Source organism: Amblyomma maculatum, chromosome 11, assembly GCF_055883805.1.
Source record: "Amblyomma maculatum isolate TAMU_Amacu chromosome 11, ASM5588380v1, whole genome shotgun sequence".
NCBI classification, from domain to species: domain Eukaryota; kingdom Metazoa; phylum Arthropoda; class Arachnida; order Ixodida; family Ixodidae; genus Amblyomma; species Amblyomma maculatum.
Window position 1 is genome coordinate 145,932,089 of NC_139354.1, and position 19,811 is coordinate 145,951,899.

A 19,811-nucleotide genomic window follows, 5' to 3' on the forward strand; every position below is an offset into this window, starting at 1 on the left:
TGCCATCCGCGGGGCTGGACTCTCACTAAAACCAGAAAAATACCACTTTGCATTCCAACAGCTCTAGTTCCTGGGTCACGTCGTGAGTGCTGAGGGAATTAGCCCTGCTCCAGAGAAGACGGCTGCCGTAGCTGCTTTCCCGACCCCCACTGATAAAAGTTCCGTGCGTCGGTTTTTGGGCCTCTGTGCATATTACAGGAGATTTGTGCACGACTTCTCCCGAATAGCGGAACCATTGACTCGTCTAACAAAGAACGACCAGCCTTTCATCTGGGCCGACGAGCAGCAAAGGGCCTTCGAGGAGCTTCGCAAGTTCCTTCAAACAACGCCCGTACTTGGCCACTTCGACGAGGAGGCCGACACAGAATTGCATACCGACGCTAGTAACGTTGGCCTCGGTGCCGTTCTCGTTCAGTGGCAAGAAGGCGTTGAGCGGGTGATTGCTTACGCCAGCCGCACCCTGTCTTGTTCCGAAGCGAATTATTCTACTACCGAAAAGGAGTGCCTCGCAGTTGTGTGGGCGGTAACAAAATTTCGGCCGTATTTGTATGGTCGGCCGTTTAGAGTGGTCAGCGACCACCACTCACTATGTTGGTTAGCGAACCTTAAAGATCCTTCAGGCAGGTTAGCCCGCTGGAGTCTCCGCTTACAGGAGTTCGACGTCACTATTGTGTACACGTTCGGCAAGAAACACAGCGACGCTGACTGCCTATCCCGAAACCCTATCCCGTGCTCTTCAAGTGAAACAGATGACTTCGTCTTTCTCGGCGCTCTCTCGACGCCAGATCTCGCTCAACAGCAGCGAGATGACACCGAACTGCGGCCCCTCATCGATTACCTTGAAGGAACCGCCTCATCGCCTCCTCGCCTTTTCACGCGTGGCCTGTCGTCATTCTGCTTGCGTGACGGCGTCCTCTACACGAAAAACTACGCTTCCACAGACATTCAGTATCTGCTGGTTGTCCCAACGCCTCTCCGTACCGATGTTTTGCAGGCATGCCACGACGAGCTTTCTGCCGGACATCTCGGTTTTTCGCGCACCTTGGCACGAGTACGACTAAAGTACTACTGGCCCAAGCTTGCCGCTATGGTTCAGCGCTATGTTAGGACGTGCCGTGATTGCCAACATCGGAAGATACCACCTGTCAAGCCGGCCGGCATGCTGCAGCCTATTGTTCCTCCGCGAGTACCTTTTCACCAAGTCGGTATGGACCTGCTCGGGCTATTTCCTACGTCATCATTGGGAAACAGGTACATTATAGTCGCCACAGATTATCTAACTCGCTATTGTGAGACAAAAGCTCTTCCCAGCGGTACGTCTACTGATATTGCGAACTTTTTCATCTTTAATCTGGTCCTTCGTCACGGTGCCCCTGCGATCGTTTTAACTGACAGAGGCACGGCATTTACTTCAGCTCTAACCCAGGAAGTGATGCGGCTCAGTGGCACTTGTCATCGCAGAACAACAGCTTACCACCCTCAGACGAATGGCCTTACTGAGCGACTCAATAAGACCATCGCCGATATGCTTTCTATGTACGCCAACGAAGATCATAAGAACTGGGACCAAATACTACCGTGTGCAGCATTTGCTTATAACACCGCCGTCCAGGAAACGACCCGCTTTACACAGTTTCGTTTGGTGTACGGTCGCGAAGCTGTTACCATGCTGGATGCAATGCTACTGTCAGATGTTGCCCAACCATCGATTGCCGGTGCCGACCAATTCGTTCAGCATGCCGAGGCCGCTCGCCAGCTGGCTAGACTGAGAGTCCGGACACAGCAAGGTAAAGATGCTCGACGGTATAACCTTCGTCACAGGGAGGTAACTTACAACCCTGGCGATCAGGTTTGGGTGTGGACACCTGTTCGCCAGCGGGGTCGCTCCGAGAAGCTTCTGCGCCGCTACTTCGGCCCGCACGAAGTACAACGCAAACTCAGCGACGTCACCTACGAAGTGACCCCGCAAGGAACTGTTCGCTCATCCCGACGGCAAGCACAATCGGAAGTCGTACATGTCGCCAGGATGAAGCCCTTCTACTCCCGCTAGGTCAAGCTACATGTGTTTTTTTTTTTTTTTTGCTTCCTTAAATACTTGATGTGAACGCGCATCCTCGCCAACTACGATTATCCTCGACCTCGCCACTCGGCATCGGGACGATGCCTTTTCCACCGGGAGGGGCAATGCCGCAATGTTATCTTACTGGCGCCGCCATGTGGCGAGCTCGGGAGACTGGCACGCGCTCGTCTTCTTCACTCTCGGTCGAGCTCGGGAGACTGGCACGCTTGTCTTCTTCGCTCTCGGTGCTCGCCCGCCAGTCGGTTCCGTGCCTGATCTTGCCGGTGTTTTTACCTAATCCTAAGTAAACCTGCTGAACCAGTTTCACTGGCTTCTGTGACAGTATCAAGACCAACAGCATTCCGGAACGTGACTTCGCCATGAAGCTCTATGTTTTCTTTGATGGCTTCGAACAACACTCCATGCGGAATAGAATAGAACATATCTTCTATGTCCACTGATAGGACAGTCGTAGAGCTTGGTAGCCCATTTTCAAGGACTTCAATGACCACCTTCGAACTGGTAACCAGAAACGAATCTTCTGTTACAATCGCTGTCAAATGCTTCTGCAGGAAGATACCTAGCAGTTTCTCCCACCTGTTCAAGTCTGGCACGATAAGACGGAAAGGGCATCCTTTGCGTATTTTCTCTTTAAAGAAAACTTCCAAGTCGCACTTTTCACATCTTTAAGTGCTTTGTTCAACTCGGGCAACTACAATTCCTTCAAAAGCTTGACAGGTGCGCGCTTTTGTTTGTTAGGGTCGTACTTGATGGGCTTGAAGTTCTTAGCCACCGCGTCAATGGCTTTTCTTTCGAACTTCCCTTTTGGCAGCACAACGAAGCCTACTTCTTTGCTCTATTCTAGTATAGTAAGGATGTTATCTTCTAAAAGGTTCACAACTTTCTTGATAGAAGTCTTCACAATGATTCTTTCTATTACATGATGGTAGATGCTGTCCACGCCGTCACCGATGATTTGCCACTTGTCACGTTGTGTCACATTTTCGCAGAGTTCATGTACCAAGCCGAGCAGGCGAGACCGGGAGCTAGGTGGTTTATAGCAGTGCTTGGGGCCATTTTCCAAAATTCCTCGAATGTTTGCTGGAATCGTAACGTTTCCCTGCACTGTGACCGAGTTCAATGTCCCTTCCTGCTTTCGAGTTGTCGGTAGCTTCAGCATGACCTGCTGCCACAGGAATTCTGTGGAACGCGCAGCCAGGCTTAGATGTTCTCTGTACCTCGCAGCTGGCAACAGCCTATCTGAAGCTTGCTGAAGGAAAATCTGCATCCATTTCCTTAACATACGCACTTGCCGCCATTCGTCTGATTTCATTACCTTGCCAATCCTCCTTGCATGTGCCCACGACGGACCAACAAAACCGAAGAGAAGATAAACTTGTGGCGAGACGATCTTTTTCTCAGACAAAAAGACAAAAGCCGCGACTGGCAAGTTGCATTGGCAATAAGACTTGCACAAGAGATCGCTGCAACCGGTCTTGCTTGGGTAGATAGGAAAGAGCCCGTGGTACTAGAAATATGTTGCAACAAGATTTGCCGGGCTAGTTGGTTCATAATGAAATTGTGTTAACTGCGCGAAAAATTAGAACAGGAAGAAACACATACACGACACTTAAACAAGAATAGAGTTGACAGCCTGCGCTTATAAGTGTCGTATGTGTTTCTTCTTATTGTCCTACTTTTTGCGCCGCTAACACGAAGCCACCTACCAGTTTGACGCGAGACCTGCATATGGGACTGTCCTGAGCAAGGCTCTCACGCCGGACTACGTAAGCAACGCCGGGCTCCAGAAATGGAGCTCCAGAGTCCTTCCTCCGCGCTGCTCCACTCTGAAAACCTACAACCGACCCCGTAAGAGAAAAGTATGGCGGCCCAAGGATCATCAGTCCCTCTGCTATTATTGTGTTGAAACGGGTCACCTCTACCGGGCGTGCCCGTACCGCCGCGTCGGCCTGCGGGGTTTTGCACCCGTCGATAGCTGCCCTAGGGTGGCTAATGGCCTACTGAGATTGCAAGCCACCTTTTTGTGCGACAGCATTTCATCACGTCCGGCTACCAAGAGCGTCGGTCTCCATCCGCGACAAAATACCAGCTATCCCCGCTATCCCAGGTTTCCAAATACCAGCTGTCCCGGACGCCGCTTTCCCAACACTTGCCGGGAAAACTAATACCAGTAGACACTGAAGCTGGGTTGCTGAAATCGGGAAGTGTGAAGATCCACCGTGATCGTCAAGCCAATTCAACGAGATTTCACTGGGGAGAGGAAGCGACAGCATCCGACCTGCTACTTTAAATTTGTATGCACGATTGATGGAGTGGATGTCACGGCGTTATTCGGTAACGGTGCCGATTATATTGAAGAAAGTTTTGACGCACTAATCTGGCCCAAAAATTCGCACGGCAGGGAGTCACTTGATTACACTTGCTGGCAAGCGCATTGTGCGGGTTGGCACCCGTGGTTTTCTGTATGTCGATGAATTCGTGGTACTTACTGAGTGTGTGAGGGACTCTATTCACTTTTTACAGACGAACGGTGCTGTCATCGATCTGAAAGAAACGCTTGTGACGTTCTTGACAAAACGGGCCATCACACGCACTAAAAAAACGAATATCTGATGCTCATTATTTTGCGTACTTTACAATGACGTTAGGGCGCAGCACGGTCTAGTGTGCTGGTTCTTGTGAGGAATAACGTGTATCATGACTACGAGAGCATAGCTCATGGGCACCTCCCGCTGCTGCTCGAGAAGGACCTAGCCGTCTTTTGAGGACTCGTTCACAATTATAATAATGTCTTCCTAAGAATGTTGCTAAGGAGATGTGGCACATTGCCAAGGACATGGTTGTTGACCTCATTCACGTCATTACTGCGTTGCCTGATTTATGCACCGCCGGGGCCAGCCCTCAAGAAGAGGCCGCATCTCGCTCTGCTCTTCAAAAGATAAGATAAGCCTGGACCATAAGCGATAAGAGGAACCTTCACTTGGCTCTTCTGACCGATTTCGCAGATTGTTTTGCCAGCTGCACCAAATTCAGTCGTACTTATGTCGCCGAGCATCGCATCAAGACCGATGCGGCAACGTTTCCAGTATTTCAAAGCCCGTACCGTGTTTCTGTTGAGGAATCTGAAGCCATGAAAAGCAAGTGGTTTCAATGCTTGCGGACGACGTGATCTGGCTTTCGAAGAGCCCATGTGCTTCACCAGTTATCCATTTAAAAAAATTACCATTTTGAGACTCTGTGCCAAATACAGGAAACTAAATAACATGAATAAAAAAGACGTCTATCCACTGCCGAGGATTCATGGTGCCGTCGAACGACTACGCGACGCCAAGTAATCTCCGCACTAGACAACAAAATCGGATACTGGCAAATAAAGGTGGATCAGAGAGACCGAGAGAAGGCGGCATTTGTGACTCCCAACGTCCTATAGGAGTTAGAGGTTCTTTCGCTTAGTGTTTGCTCTGCGTCGGCCAATGTTCCAACGTGTCTTAGAGATGCTTTTACAAGAACTGAAGTGCCAGTCATACTTAGTGGATAGGCTGATGCCATTTTTCTCGTCTACTTTCGAGCAACATCTGTACAGTTTGCACATTGTGCTTAAAAAGCACTCAGTGACGTACAACTAACCATCAAGCTTGAGAACTGCTATTTTGCTTTCAATGAACTTCGTTTTCTCTGCCATGTTGTCAGTGCACAAGGCGTTCTTTCTGATCCCGAAAACATTACCGCCGTGTCGCGTTTCCGCCCACAACCGACAAAAAGTCACTTCGGCGATTCCTGGGGCTTTGCTCTGCCGACGCTTAGTCGAAAATTTCTCCAAGATAACTGAGCCGCTGACAGCAATAAAAAAAGAAGATATACCCTGGCAGCAGTGACAGCGCTGGCTACGGACGCCTAATTTCTGTTCTTCAATTTGTGCAGGCCTCGTGTGGTCGACATTGTGCAACAGCGGCTACCACATCTGCACTATCGCCCATCGACTATCTTCGGATCCAAAAGTAACGTTGAGCATCCGCCCCTTCTGCAGACCAATCAGTCCACCAGGATCTACGTGACGTCATCACAAGAGGACTTCATATACCCGCAACAAGCCCTGGAGCCTTTCTTGGCTGCAGTGACAGCGCTGGCTACGGACGCCTAATTTCTGTTCTTCAATTTGTGCAGGCCTCGTGTGGTCGACATTGTGCAACAGCGGCTACCACATCTGCACTATCGCCCATCGACTATCTTCGGATCCAAAAGTAACGTTGAGCATCCGCCCCTTCTGCAGACCAATCAGTCCACCAGGATCTACGTGACGTCATCACAAGAGGACTTCATATACCCGCAACAAGCCCTGGAGCCTTTCTTGGCAGCAGTGACAGCGCTGGCTACGGACGCCTAATTTCTGTTCTTCAATTTGTGCAGGTTGGTTACGTATTCATACCGAAGTTTGATATTGTCATTTCTACTTAGCGCTTCTGTTGCTGCTGCCCAGCAAGTTTTCTGTTTTGAAATTTGCCTGTTCTGTTTTTATTTTTTTTTTGAGTAGTGCTGTGTTTTTTTTTTTTTTTCTTCTCGCTTTGTAGAAGCACTATTATGCCAAGAGGTCCCAGAAACGATGACAGGGAAAATAGGGCTGAAAACCGTGATAATCGCTCCGAAATGGCCGAAATGAGAGAAAGTTTAAATTTCATCAACGAACAATTCGAGACGTTCAAGAAGCAGCTTAGCGCAGTTTTGACAGAAAATCAGGAAATAAAGAAAGAAAATGAGTGTCTTCGAAGCAGATGCACTGAGAACGAAAGGCGAATAACAGCACTTGAATGTAAACTGGTTCAGTGTGAGCAGTATTCGCGACGATGCAACTTGGAGATTAAAGGAGTGACTGAAACCGATCAAGAAGATCTTGAGTCTATTGTCGGGAAAATGGGTGATGCTGTGGGAGTGGCTATATCTCCTGCGGATGTCGAGACTTGTCATCGCGTGCCGACACGGAATGCAGAAGTGAGGAACATTATTGTCCAGTTTAGGGGCCGCAGGCTGCGGGACGATGTGCTTGAAAGGGCAAGGAAACAACGTCTGACGACCGCTTCGCTGGACTTGCCGCCTCCTAAGGCCCGTGTTAAAGACAATGCTAACGACACTGCTGACGACAGTGCTGCTGACGCCAACAGGGCTACTCCGATATATGTAAACGAGCACTTATGCCCCCGTTTGAAAGAACTTCTCTCCTTGGCTGTTGCTAGAAAGCGCCAGCTTCACTGGAAATTCGTTTGGACACGAAATGGACGGATCTTCGCACGTCAGGTGGAGGGCAGTACAGTAGTTGAGATCAACTCTGCTGAAAGTCTTAATATGATTGCGTAGAACTAGTGTAATAAAGATATGCAATCTTTCTTCATGGCTACGCACGAGGATTATCAGGAGTTTGTTTTACCCGAATCGCTGAGACTATGTCCTGGTAACCAACACCTAGAAACTGTTCTTCATATCAACGCTTGTTCTCTCGTAAAAAAAAATGATCAATTCACGATGTTTCTCGAACAATTTGCCTTCAGATTTACAATTATAATGATAACCGAAACATGGTTTTCTGCACAGGATAGTGCACCTTATCTGAGTGGCTATAAGTTTTTTTCTGCGCATCGAACTGACAAACGTGGTGGCGGTGTAGCGATTTATGTTTCGGACACAATATCTTGCGATGAATTGCCCAATTTTACGGTTGTAAGCCCAAATTATGAGGCTCTATGTTTGCAAAACAGCAACACCCTTTTCTGTGTTATGTATCGCCCCCCCTTCTGCTAATACTAGTGCTTTTTTAGATTTTGTTGACTCTGTTCTCGATTTTGCCTCCACTAATGGCTTAAGGCTGGTTTTAGGTGGTGATAAAAACATCAATCTTTCTATTCAAAGCGTTGCAAAAAAAGAACTAGTGAACAGAATAACATCCACTGGTTTTCGGAACGTAATCGTTACCCCTACTCGTGTAACTCCAACGACTTCTACAGTTTTGGATCTGTTCATAACTAATGTTTGTACTCCCGTGGTGGCAGCTGGCACTATAAGCTCTGGCATCAGTGATCATTGTCCCATATTCATGGCTTATTCGCACTCCACTCCTCGAGCAAAGGCACGTGTCCCCATAATTAAATATCAAAGCATCAGTAATTCTAGCTTGGAGTTATTTCGGAACAGAATCCACAACAACGACTGGTCTGCGGTTCTGAAAGAAAGCACGGCAGACAACGCCTACAATACCTTTATGTCTATGTTTCTGAACATTTACACATCTTGTTTTCCTCTAAAAAACCTTAAGCTTCATAGGCGTGCGCGAAAACCGTGGATCCATCCGGAGCACATTCATTTAATTCGTCAAAGGAACAAACTCTACAGTGCATTTTTAAAAACCAAGGACCCAACAGCGTTTGAAGCATTCAAAAAACTTCGCAATAAAATTACGGCCGAACTGAAAAAAGCAAGGGCACACTATTACCAACACCTGTTCAGTGAAGTGTCTATTGGTCGACCAGACCGAACTTGGCAAATTATCAATGACGCGCTTGGAACGTGCCCTAACCGCCCTGATATGCTCGAGATCATAGTTGACGGTGAACCAGTTTCCGGATGTGCATTATCTGACCGCTTTAACGCCCACTTCGCCGCCAGACCAAAGAAAGGCTCATCACTTAGTAAAGCTGCCTACAGGCAAATTCCACAAAGACCATGTTCTTAAAACCCACAGATGAATCTGAAGTGTTCAACACGTTTCTTTCCCTGAAGAATAGTAAAGCCCTTGACATTGACAGCATCCAGATTAAACCTATCAAACATGTCCTTGATCGCTTATGTCCGTACTTAGTGCATATATTTAATCTTTCGCTAGCATCTGGCACATTTCCTAACGACATGAAACGTGCAAAAGTCTCTGTTATATTCAAAGGAGGAAACCGGAACGATGTAAGCAACTACAGACCAATATCTATAATTCCAATCTTTTCTAAGGGTCTTGAGAAGATTACGCTCACCCGACTAGACGGTTTTTTTACTAAGCACAATATTTTATCTGACTGTCAGCATGGTTTTCGGAAGGGTAGGTCAACGGAATCTGCTCTTCTGCTGCAAAAAGAAATCATCATTAAAAACATTGAAGCTAATAAGTTAACACTGGGAATTTATATAGACTTCAGTAAAGCCTTTGATTCAATATGTCACACAACCCTCCTTAACAAGTTAGATTATTATGGTGTCCGTGGGCTAACAAATACTCTTCTGCAGTCATACCTAGCCGGCCGATCCCAGTGTGTTCACATTAATGGCTACTATTCCGCTTTCCAACCGATTTCATCTGGTGTCCCACAAGGCAGTATTCTTGGGCCATTTTTATTTAATGTCTACGTTAATGATCTTATGCGTACTGATGATAATGCCGTATTTGTATTATATGCGGATGATTCAAGTTTGTTCTTTAGCTCAACTAATGAAGCCGAATTGTTTGAAATGGCGAATAGGGCGTTGTCAAAGGTACTGAAATGGTCCGAAGTAAACAGCTTAGAAATAAATGGAAAAAAACAAAAGCAATTTTATTTGCTCCTAAAAACAAACGTCTGGCCTGTAGTCAGGAGCTAAAATTAGGTCTCCGTAAAATAGATATCGTTAAACAGCATAAAATCCTAGGTGTGACATTTTCCAATCAGATGACATGGGACAGTCATGTTGAACAAGTGGCTAAAAAACTTTCGTCTGCTGCAGGTGCCTTATTTAGAACGCGCGACCTCTTTCCTATGTCTGTCAGACTACAAGTGTACCATGCCCTCTTCCGCTCACACCTTAACTACTGCACGCTAGTATGGGGGACGACCACCAAACAAAACATCAGTACACTTCTGCGTCTAGAAAAAAAAGCCATACGTTGCATAAACAAAGTACCACTTTTGCATCCTTCAGCCGAGCTATTCCGTCAGCATCATATAATCAATATTCAGTCTCTTTATAGTTACCATCTTCTCCACCACCTCCATTTTGCTAATGAAAAGTATAAAGAATTTCTAATTACGCTCTCGGGTGCAACATTACGCTGCAATATTTCTAAAACACGTACACCTGAAAAATGGACAATTCCGCACCACCGAACAAATTACCTTCTGCAGTCATTAAGTTATACAGTGCCAATGTTGCTAAATAAGTTCAATTTATCCACTCTTAGTAACGCTGTACTAACACGCAAAGTTTTACGTTCAATGTTTATAGGCTGACCTGTGTTTTGCTGTTTCCAGTGTAAAATGGTACCGCGTGTAATATACATAGTAGATTGAGTTTTGTGTCCGTCATGTTGTAATTATCGGTTTGTTGTAATATTTTGTGTATGTAAACGCTAGTCTTTATATAACACCCTGATATAACTTATATTTTCACTTCATTCGTCTCATTTGTATGTCTGTGATAAAATATCAGTTTTGTTTTTTTTTTTCCCAAGTAGCAACTGATCTCTTGTACTCATTTTTTGTACTGCTGTCACTGTTGCCTGCCGCCGGTTTCCAGGCCCCGTCAAGCTGTCCCTACAGCTTTTTGCCTGGGAGACCATCAACATTGTAAAATGTTGAAAATAAAAGTGACTTGACTTGACCCTTCCTGTGAGGTGATCAAAAACATACATGTAGGAGCACCGAAGTCGTCCCAATACTCGCCCATTTAAATGAAGATGCCGAAACCGACGTAGACACTAATGCCAGGAACGTTGGTCTCTCGGCGGGTCTTATCCAGTAGCAAGACGGAGTATAACGAGTTACCCCCCACGCGATGAGAACACTGCCATGGTCGGAGGTGAGCTATGCGAAGACGAAGAAGGAGTGTCTTGTGGTAATCTAGGCCATCAGCAAGTTTCGACCATATCTTTGCGGACGACCCATCCGTATTGTCTGCGACCATCATTGGTTGTGCTGGCTGGCAGCCCGTCTGGACGGTTGGCTAGGTAGAGCAGCCGCCTTTAATACTATGACCTCACTGCGGATTGCTCGTCACGCGTACCCTTAGACTCCGCTACAGTCAAAACGCCGGCGATTTCCTTTATTGGGCCATTATCCAATCCACTAATCGAGTGTCTGGAAGGAAGGCCTTAATCGTCGGATGCCTCTCGGTTTTCGTCGTGGCTTGAAGTCTTAGCTTTACAAAGCGGCGTTCGCTACAACCTAATCTTTGAAAGATCAAAACAGAAGTTCCTACTCGTAGTATCCACGCAGCTACGGCGCGATATCTTGAGCGCTTCTCACAGTGAACCGTCCGCAGGTCACTTGGGAGTCGTGCGCTTGCGAAACTTTGGGAAAAGTACTTTTGCTTGAAATTATTACCATCAGTATGATCGCACGTTGAACCCTGCCGCGACAGTCAACGCGGAAAGTCTCCATCCGTGAAACAAGCCAGATTTCTTCAGCCCATCCCTTTACGGAAACCTCCTTCACAACAAGTAGGGATGCATCTAATTCGCCCTTTCCCTAAGTCATCTAATGACAAAGTTTGGATTTTTGTCGCGATGGGCTACTAACTAGGTGTGCTGAGACCGCGTCGCTCGCAAATAGAACTGCCACCGAAGTAGCAGTTTTTTGTCCATCGCGTTGTATTGCGTCATGGCGCTCCTGTTATTATACCGACCATGGGGCAGTTTCTACAGCCCGCCTGACTAAGGTTGTTCGGTATCTTACACACACTAGCCGTATACAGGCCGGCGTACTACCAGCAGACTAATGGCCTCGTGGGACGGCTAAACGGACCTCTGGCAGATGTCGATATAGATCACAAGCCCTGAGATCACATTCTCCCGTACGCCACGTTCGTATATAATACGGCACTTCAAGAGACGACGCTGCTTGCTTTCATTGAGCTTGTCAGCCATTGAGTGACTACTCTCCTGGATACTACGCTGCGCGTTTACCTCTACTGCAAACTTTAGCTTAACGTGGAAGTCACTAGTTTTGCTCAGTGCACAAAAAAAAGCGCCCTCAGCTGGCAAGGAGTGCATAAAACAACATAAACTAGACGTTTACCGCTACATTCAAGGAGGGTGCTTCGCTGCCTACGAGCCTGGCGACTAAGTCTGGATTTGACCCCCGTTCGTCACCGCGGACTTTGAAAACTTACTGTGCAGGGACCTCAGCCCATACCCTGTCCTCTGGCGCATAAACGACGTCACTTACGAAGTTGAATCAGCTACCCAAGACCCCTCAAGCCAGTGAAGAAAAGCTCCCTGATGTTGTACACATCATACAGATGAAGCCCTGTCACGACAACACCGCAGACTGATCTTGACACTGATGATGCATTGGTTTGTGTTGTGGCCCTCCCGTATCATCCTAGCACACTATCTGTCAGCTTGTTGGTCTCCACCTAGTCTGCTCCATCGAGGTGATGCTCTAAAGGAGAGAGGCAATAAAACACACAATCTATACAGGTCGACAGAGAGTGACACGCGTGGCTAAAAATGACGACGCAGTTGAAACAGTGCTCCGTCTCGTGCTCTCTTGACGGCTTGCTGAAGTTCCTCGCTACCAGACCCCCTTTGTATTGTGGGTGATTCTTCTGCCCGAGGGATGCGCACGACAAATACACAGCGGGCTGTGTAAGAAACATCCTTAATCTCACAGGGGGTCGTCCAAGGCGGTGCGGGGTCGTCGTCCAGGAGGGCAGGTAGCGAACAGCCAGCGCGTGCAGGAGCAGAGAGCCAGGGCGACGCGCAGGAACCAAGAGAGGAGCGAAGAGAGGGCGAGACGGCGGCGCGTGCCTTCCTTTATAGCGCCCTCGCGCGGGACCGGTTATCCCCGAACGAGCGGGGAGAGGGAAACAGGCAGCGCGCAGGGAGCATTGGAAAGTGGCGCGGCCTTCGAATGCGCGGCGCGCCACGGGCCCTACAGATATGTGGCGCAGGGCCCCACATCTTCCCTCCCCCCTCAGCGTCCGACCCGGGCTCCGCCAACAGCCGGTCCATGTCCATGTTCCAGCCCGGGTCGGCGTAAAATATGAAGGCTTGTCGCCTGGCTCTGGCGGGATGCCATCTCAGCTGGTCCGTCGGACGGGAGAAGCAGCAGGCATGGCGGGACTGTTCCGGCTGGTCCCTCTCCGGCAGCGGCCACATCCTCGGGATCACAGCGCAGCTGTGCTCGGCCAGGGATATGCCTGGCAGCGATCCTGAGCTGCTAATCTACATCGCTGACTCCTTTCCACGTGGCGCCGCGCTAGATGCACTGGGACCCCTTTGCAGCAGGCGTTTCCGCCCCGGGCACACCTGGCTTCCTGAAGCCCGTACTCCAGGCCTGGGCAGCGGATTCCAATCCAGACTCGTTGAAGACGGCCAGCATGGCCGCGCTGGTCACAATGATGGGCCACAAACCACGACAAACTAGGGGGTACCCCCTGTTTAAGTGGCCCCTCCTTGTACCATGGGCTGGGTGCGGTTTGCCGCCCCAGCGACGGTGGTTAATCTGGCTGCTGCAAAATCTTATCAGAATGCATTCTGAAAGAAGCAAAGGTGTTAGACAAAGTAGTGCACTACCTTGGCCTTAGATTATAGCGTCAGTTGCGAACCGGGTTGCTACATGTACGCCTTACTTTCGGGGAGATCGCTGCATCGCTTTGAGCTTCCCCCGCTTCGCAGTTATCGTCCTTGCGAAGGTGGTAAGCTCTCAGGTCTGCGACGTGCACAAGACAAGCGGTTTCACCGCTCGCCAACAACCGCAGCTGGTAGGTGAGTGGCGTAGTCCGTGCCGTAACTTCGAACGGTCCAACCCACTTGTGCGCTAGCGACGCGGCGAAACCACGCGCTGCGTTACTAAGCGGGTGCGTTCTTTTCAGTACCAAGTCGCCCGTGTTGAAAACGACGTGACGACGACCTTTGTTGTACTGATCCGCTTGCTCCATGCCCGCGACATCGAGGTTTTCACGAGCCGCGCGCAGCGCTGCCACAAGGCACTCGCGGAGCTATGCCGCGTACTGCGTAAGCGGAGGGGGCACGGGCCCCGCCGCGTCAAGTAGGGCGTTCTCCAGCGGAAAAGTGATCTCTTTGCCAAAATTTAAGTAAGCAGGTGTCATACCCACCGACCTGTTCACGGTTGTTCTAGTGGCGAAAGCCAGTTCGGACAGCCGTGCGTCCCAATTTCTGTGCTGCTAGGTCGTCGCGACCAGCATACTCTTAACAATCCGATTCACTCTCTCGGTTATGTTGCTCTGATCGTGGTATGGACTCGTTTTCCTGTGGTGGATTTGAAGCGCCCGGGAGGAATCAACAGACTTTGCTTGTGAAATACGAAGCATTGCCTGTAATCAGGTCGGAAGGGAAACCGAAACGAGTGAATGTCACCAACAGTTTTTCCCAAATCCGTTCTGACACAAGCCTCCTAAGGGGGAAAACCTCAACCCACTTGGAATAGTGGTCCGTTATTACCAGGATATATTAGGGTCCGCGCGCGGAGCGAGGGAGGGGTCCTATGATATCGCACGCGACCACTTGCCACGGATAGTTGCTAACTACCGGCTTCATCATGCCAGCGGGTTTCCCCCGCCCGAGGATTGGCTGCCTGGCAAACAGGACATGTACCGGTGTAACCCAGCACATCCTTTCTCATACCTGGCCAGGTCGCGACACGGCATAACTTTTATAAGTCTTACTGCCGCTGCCATGGCTTGCCAGCGCTGAGTCATGGAAGTACTGGAGGAATCGTTTCCGCAACTTCCTCGGGACCACGACTCGGAAGGGGGATGCAATCGCTTCTTCCTCGTCAAGTTGGGGGATGTAGCGGAGCAGTAAGCCATAATCGCCCAGCAGATACGCGTTGTACTTGCCCTCAGCGTTCCCGGTGCAAGCTGCACTACTCGCAAGCTCTGTCAGCACCCGCTGGCATAGACCGTCTGCTTTCTGGGCCTCAGATAGCTTTTTCCTACTGACCGCTACTCCCCAAGACAGATTTCTCTCTGCCTCGCTTCTTGGCTGGCGAGTAGTCGCCGCCACCAGCTGCTGCGCCTTCTCTCTCTCGCAGCACAGCGCGGCAACTCTGTCCGCTTGCTTTCTCTCTTTACGTAGGGCACGACACTCGCGACACTCGGGCACGACACTCGCGTGGTTGATGATGGCACATTGAGACCGAACGATGACAAACTGCAGGCAATTCTGAACTACCCCTGAATGCGGTTTTCTGAATGTCACCTTCTGCCACCTCAATCTGCAGGTACTCTCTGCTTGCATCCAGGACTGTGAAGAACCTTGCGTTCCCTAACGCGTACGTCGCAGCCTTGATCGACTGGAAAGGGTACGCAACCGTAGGCGTCCGTGAGTTGAGCTTTCGATAATTAGCACACAGCCTAACCAAACCATCTTTCTTTGGTGCTAGAACCACTGGGGACGCCCAGGGACTTTGTGAGGGTCTCACCGGGCCGGTATCAATCATCTCGTCAAGGGTGCTGTCGAGAAGCTGTCTCTTATGCGCGCTTAATGGCCGCGTGTTACATCTGAAAGGGCGCGCATCACCCGTTTCGATCTCGTGCTGAAGCAAGTCGGTTCTGCCTGGTTTCTCTGTGAAGCAATCCGAAAACGGGAGTGAAGTTTCCACGAGCCTTCGGCGCTGACTACGGGTTCCTGAGAAGGACGCGATAATTGCTTCTAATGGGCTACCATTCAGTGTCGCGGGGGGGGACGTCTGCCACACAAGCGTGGACGCTCGCCCGCTGGGCGATGATTTCCTCTTTGGGTGCGCTAAAAAAGGGAATTAGGGGGGGGTGAAGGGGCTGTAGCGATAGCTGTTCTCCCCCATGTCAAGCGCAATGCCTTCGCTCGAAAGAAAATCTTTTCCCAGAACAACTGGTGTGGCTAAGCCGGGCAGATAGACGAAGCGATGCCTCCGCTTCCTGCCGTCAAAACGCAGGACCAGACGTACCGCTCCCTCCGTTTTAGAGCGCAGCTCTTTGGCGCTCATTCCTGGGTTTCGCGTCGGCGTCGGCCTCGTAACCAGCGCCTCCCCACTTTCATTCCCCCAGTTTGAGACGGCACTTGGAAACCGAAGCCTCGCAGTGGAGAACACAAGTAAAGGAAGGAGGTTTGGGGGGGGGGGGGGGGGGAGAGGGGTCGCCGGAGGAAGCGCTAGCAGCGACTGTCTGATGCCGCTGCCGCCGCTAGCGAGTCAAGACAACACCACCAAGACAACGTGACCGCGTAGATAAAAATAATAATTGGTTCACAGGAAGGGAAAGGCGCAGTATCTGTCACACGAGTTTGTGGACACCTGAACCATGCCGTAAGGGAAGGGAGTAAGGTGGGAGTTAAAGTGTAAAGAGAGAAAGAGGAGCCGTAGTGGAGGGCTACGGAGTAATTTCGACCACTTGGGGATCTTTACGTGCGCTGACATCGCACAGAACACGGACGCCTCTTCGTTTCGCCTCCATCGAAACGCAGCCGCCGAGGTCGGGTTCGAACCCGGGTATTCCGGACAGTAGTCGGGCGTTTTACCACTGTACCACCCCGGCGGGGCATGACCGCGTAGAAAAACTGATTTATTTTTTATAGGAAGGGAAAGGCGCGGTAACTGTCTCACTTGTTTTCTGTGAACACCGCAACCAAGCCGTAAGGGAAGGGAGGAAGGCGAGAGTGAAAGTGGAAAGAAAGAGGAGTCGTAGTGGAGGGCTACGGAGTAATTTCGACCACCTGGGGATCTTTAACGTGCGCTGACATCGCACAGCACACGGACGCCTCTTCCTATCCCGTTCCTCTCGCTCGTAACGCGTCCCACGGCTGTGACAACCTCGCGAGGCACTTGTATAGATCTCGTATTTGAGAATCAAGCATTGGTGTACCAAGTCGAACATATATCAGTCTATTTCTCCGACCACAAATATTCCTTCATGACTGTCAAGAACTGTTAGTGGAGTCTTTGTTAAAGAAATACTTGTGAAAAAAAAATTCTGTGATAGCGCATACATGTGTTGCTCGATTTCTTTGCCTCAATCTGTCGAAAAGGTGAAACAGCTTACTTGCTGCGCTCAAATTTCGCATTAGGAAGTAACGTAATAGTCGGTAATTTTTCGCCGTCCCTGCTGCTAAGCTCAAAGGGGTTTCGGCTGGCCTGACACGGATGTTACATCTACGGCAGGCCTCGAACACATCATCACCGACCAGTGACAGAGCTGAGCCCGTGTCAACGAGTGCCGAGTAGCTTTGACCAACCAACCGCACTAGCATAAAAGGGCTCGAGCGCGACAACATTCCTTGCGCTCTACAGGCGAGGGGGACAAAAGCCTCTGCGCCCTCGGGGCGGTCGCCCGGTGACGCGGCGTGGGAGTAATTTCCCATTTTCCGCCGTGGATACCACAAAATCCTCCCGCCGACGGCGACAGGCTGGTGTTACCAAATATAGCCGCCGGCGGTCCGCGTTTCCCTGCATACGCCTTGCATGACACTCGTGCCACGCGGCCCGGCTGGTTGCAATTCCGGCAAAGCCGATCGTTCACCTGTCGCGCCGTCGGATAATGCCGCGTTCCACGAAGCGGTTGGGGACGTCTTTCCCCTCTCTTCGCACCTATGCGGACATCGCTGGGGAGCCAAGCTCGACGCCGCTGATCGAACGCGTACTGGTCAAGAGCACAAAGCATCGCGGAGCCTTCCGCTGGCTTTCCCTGCCCTACCGTCATTACGTCTGCGCCTCTGGCGCGCGGCGCGGAGACTTGGCCTCCGGCCCAGGCGCATCACGACTCTAGCGATTCGGCTGGCCTGGGGGGTGGCTGGTAGCGCAATTCAGTGAGTAAATCCACCTGCACTTCCTTCGCTTCCTGTGCTAGGGCCTCGAGGTTTGCAAAACCACGTCTCCGCAAATACGGCTTGAAGCGAGGATGGCATTGCCTCAACACGCGCGCGACCTGTTCTATATCGGTTGCCGTGGAATCTGCCCTCTTGTAGAGCTCCTGCATTGCGCGTACACACTCGAGGAGGCTCTCCTCTGGGTGCTGAGTGCGCAATGCTAGCTCCTCAAGCATCCGGCGTTCGTAATCGGGCGGCAAGAACTCGGCGCGGAAGCGATCTGTGAAGTCTGCCATCAACTGGAAGGCCGGCTGGCAGCGTCTCCGTCGTGCCGCGCTCTCAACAAGTGCTACGGGAATTACCTGCGCCAGCATCACGTTGTCTGGGGAACCCAGTGCCATCTGATAATCCTCGAGTTCTTGCAAGAACTCGTGGACTGACTTCACGTCCGTGTAGCCAGAAAAGGAGGGAACCTCTACATTTATTCCCGGACGCGAGACTTTCGCCGCGGCTGTGGCTTGGTTGGCGCTAGCCACCGAACCGAGCTGACGGGTGAACACCGCCAACATTTCGTTCATCTGCCTCATCAGGGCGGCCACATCGGTAACCTGCGCAGACTCTATCGCGTCCCTTACCTCACTTTCGGACGCACTGGCGTCCGAAGCGGCGGCCCTATCTGGCACGTCTTTTCTCGGAGGCATTGCACTCAACAGCTACGGCCGGCCGGGAGCCTGAACGCGCACGACTACCACTTAGCCCGCATCAAGAGCCTAGTCACAAATGCTAATCGCGGCAACAACACTTCATAAAGCTAGCATAGGCACAAACTATTAAAACAAACCGCCCGACAGGAAAAAAACACGCACATAAGCCAAAACAAAATTAAAACACTGTCAAACACTACTATACTACGCTCCGCGTCATCTGCACACACGATAGCCCTAAACTCAAAATGGCGTCGCGCCTATCATACAAAGGACCGGCTCGTCGTATTGCCGTGCGCTGCCACGTCGGCACAGAAATCGTCCACATGGGTGCTAATTCAGCCCCACGTTGGGAGCCAGTTGTGGGCGAGTTCTCTGCCCGAGGGATTCGCACGACAAATACACAGTAGGCCGTGTAACAAACATCTTTAATCTCACAGGGGTTCGTCGTCCGGGAGGGCAGGTAGCGAACAGCCAGCGCATCCAGCAGCAAAGAGCCAGTTCGAAGTGCAGGAACGAAGGGAGGAGTGAAGAGAGGACGAGACGGCGGCGCGCGCTTTCCTTTATAGCCCCCTCGCGCGGGACCGGTTATCCCCGCTCGAGCGGGGTGAGGGAAACAGACAGCGCGCAGGGAGCATTGGGAAGTGGCGTGGCCTTCGAATGCGAGGCGAGCCACGGGCCCTACAGATATGTGGCGTAGGGCCCCACAGTATAACTTTACTTTGCAACATCACAAGGTATACCTAGCCCTTCTAGCCTGTTCGTAGTTCTTAGTTAGGCAAGACTCCATGCTTGCGTCGTGTGGCCTTTCATATAATGCAGTCGTTTACGAATATATACCAGAAAGAATAAGTATCGGTTAAATCACGCCACTTTCAAAGCAGTGGTGCATAGGTCACTATGCACCACTGCTTTGAAAGTGGCATGTACTCAAGTGCATGTTCGCGAACGAGGACAAGTACGAGTAACCACGAACGGGAATCAATAAACATGTCGTATCAAATTTAAAGCAACTGTTTAACTATAACCATAGAGATAGATGCGTTTTTGACAGTAAAGGCAGAGATGTTGCCCGGAATGTTTAAAATGTAGCCTGATACTTTACACTGGGGAATGGGTGGAGAGAAGAAAGATCAAGATGGGTGACCGTGTGATAGAAGGCATGCTAAAATATGTACATTACCGGCTACATGTGTTACAAGTGCGAGCCATGACCGGTGTCGCACAAACTACAGCAGAGCTGCAACAGTCTGGACACGCTTCCCGCTGTCCTGCC

The 19,811-nt window shown here is 50.3% G+C and overlaps 1 protein-coding gene across 1 annotated transcript in view; it reads right to left on the reverse strand.

Moving 5' to 3' along the window:
- Window positions 1–19,811, reverse strand: part of LOC146175128 (uncharacterized) — a 296,797-nt gene that overhangs the window by 20,588 nt on the left and 256,398 nt on the right. The gene's annotated exons all lie outside the window — the stretch shown is intronic.